The sequence below is a fragment of the Sapajus apella genome, unplaced genomic scaffold (genome assembly GCF_009761245.1).
Source record: "Sapajus apella isolate SASKATOON/1434 unplaced genomic scaffold, GSC_monkey_1.0 scaffold54, whole genome shotgun sequence".
Taxonomy (NCBI): domain Eukaryota; kingdom Metazoa; phylum Chordata; class Mammalia; order Primates; family Cebidae; genus Sapajus; species Sapajus apella.
In genome coordinates, this window is record NW_022436994.1 from 1,113,960 (window position 1) to 1,116,133 (window position 2,174).

The 2,174-nt window shown below is 45.2% G+C and overlaps 1 pseudogene across 1 annotated transcript in view; it reads right to left on the reverse strand.

The window, feature by feature from the left end:
• Positions 1-1,097, reverse strand: part of LOC116527306 — a 3,065-nt pseudogene extending 1,968 nt beyond the window's left edge. Inside the window, exon 1 of the transcript XR_004258485.1 lies at positions 112-1,097. The product of XR_004258485.1 is annotated as a non-POU domain-containing octamer-binding protein-like (transcript). The remainder of the gene's footprint in view (positions 1-111) is intronic.
• Between the last annotated feature and the right edge of the window lie 1,077 nt (positions 1,098-2,174).

Genomic DNA, 2,174 nt, shown 5'->3' on the forward strand with positions numbered 1-2,174 from the left:
CTGCTGCTGCTTCTCCGTCCCAGTGAGTTCCACCTGGTCCTGCTGCCGCTTCTCCGTCCCAGTGAGTTCCACCTGGACCTGCTGTCGCTTCTCCGTCCCACTGAGTTCCACTTGGTCCTGCTGCCGCTTCTCCATGTCAGCGAGTGCCTTCCAGCCCATGGCACACTCATACTCGAAGGAGCCAGGCTGTGCAAATCTGGGCGGCTGCTCTCGTTCCTTGTGAAATTGCTGGTTCTTTATAACCAGCTTCTCTGGAAGTCCCTTTTCATCATCTAACTGGTCCCTGGGCTCCACAGTCACAGGACGAGGAAATGTGGTTAGCAGGAAGGAGCCTCCACTGCATCTGCCCAGAGCTTTCCGAGCAGCTGGGTTCCCTGAGAACTCTGCGATGCCTTTTCCCGAGGGCCTTCCTCCATCATCCACAATCACTACAGCCCTCTCCACCTGGCCAAACACAGAAAAGGCTTCTTCCAGCAGTTCGTTGGACACACTGAGGAAGGTTTCAAACTGGAAGGGGTGCACTATGGTAGGCAACGCGCACACGCGGCTGCTCTCACGGAGTGGCATGTTGTCCAGCTCCACGTTGGCAATCTCCGCTAGGGTTCGTGTTTCCAAGCGGATAAAGCCAAATCCTTTATCCTTATGAATGAAGACTTCGCCTGCCTTTCCATATTTCTCAGATAGTTTCCTCATTTCTTCCTCGGTGATGTCGGGAGGAAGATTTCCCACAAAGAGACGGCTTCGTTGGGTGAAGGTCTTCTCTCCTGGTTTCCTAAAATTTTTCAGGTCAATACTCAAGCCTTCATTTTGGCTGCTGGCCTGTTGCCCATCTGCAGGTATTGGCGGTGGTGGCGGCCGCTGCTGTTGCTGCTGGTGGTGATGTTGATGATGCTTTCTTGGAGCGTGGTTTTGCTTCTGCAAGTTAAAAGTTTTATTACTCTGCATTTTTGCACCCTCAACTTCGATTGAAGACAGCAAAGTGCCTCCCAGTCCCCTCTAACCTCGACCTCTCCTCTACCGACTAATCTCTCCTCGCAGTAACAGCGACGCTACACGGACTTTACCGTCCTGAGAAAAAAAGCAAAATTACTCTTTTTAGGTATACAGTTCAATGAATTTTGGCAAACACACAGCTGTGCAACCCTCACCACTATATATCAATATATGGACTATTTCTATCACCCCATAAAATTACCCAAGCTTCTCCCACATCTCCGGACAAACTCTACCCTTCTTTCTGTCCCAAATGGTGTGTAAACAGAATCATAAAATATGTAGTCTTTTATATCTTTTTAAAAAATTCAACCTACTGCTTTTGAGATTCATGCATGATATTGGATAAATTGGGAAAATGTTCTTGAATTCCTGGGATAAATTTATGTGTTGTTCTCATTCATTGCTGAAATCAATTTGCAATAGTTAGAGCAGAGTTAATCTGTTCACATTCATGAGTTTAACTTGCAATTTTTATTTCTCATACTATTCTCTTCTGGCTTTGGTATCAAAAATAAACTCTCCTCAATAATTAAGTTGAAGAATATACTGTGAAAGAGTTTCTGTAATATGGAAATTTTCTTTTACTGAATACTTAGAACTTGCACATAAAAAGATCTGGGCCTTGTGGTTTCTTCATAAAGGAGATGATTAAGTATGTAATTACATTATTTGGTGATCTATTTACAAATGTTTTGGAAAATCCTTCACTTTGTGATTCTCCCCTGGTGTCATAACACAGCAATCAACACAGAAGACTACTGTGACCACAAAATGTGTGGGAATTTCTCCCCACCAGCGAGGGAGCAATCAGTTCTGTAGCAGACATAAGCTGGGTGTCCTCCAATTCAGTTCCATTTCTGTCTACCTGGACATAGCCTCAGATCCCACATGGTGAGGACTTAATTCCACAAAACCTCCTTCTTGCCTGTTCCAAGTCTGGGTCTCTGGAACTTTTGACTGAATGGCTTTAACTTGGGATTCCCATAACTTCCTCTTTGGGTTGGGTTACTTTGCTCGAATGGCTCACAGAACTTGGAGAAATACTCATTATGTTTATCGGTTTATTACAAAGGATAGTTTAAAGAGCACGAATAAACAGGCTGATGAAGAGATACGTAGGGTGAGGTCTGGATGGGCCCCAAGTGCAGGAGCTTCTGTTCTGTCCATCTGGAGTGGGA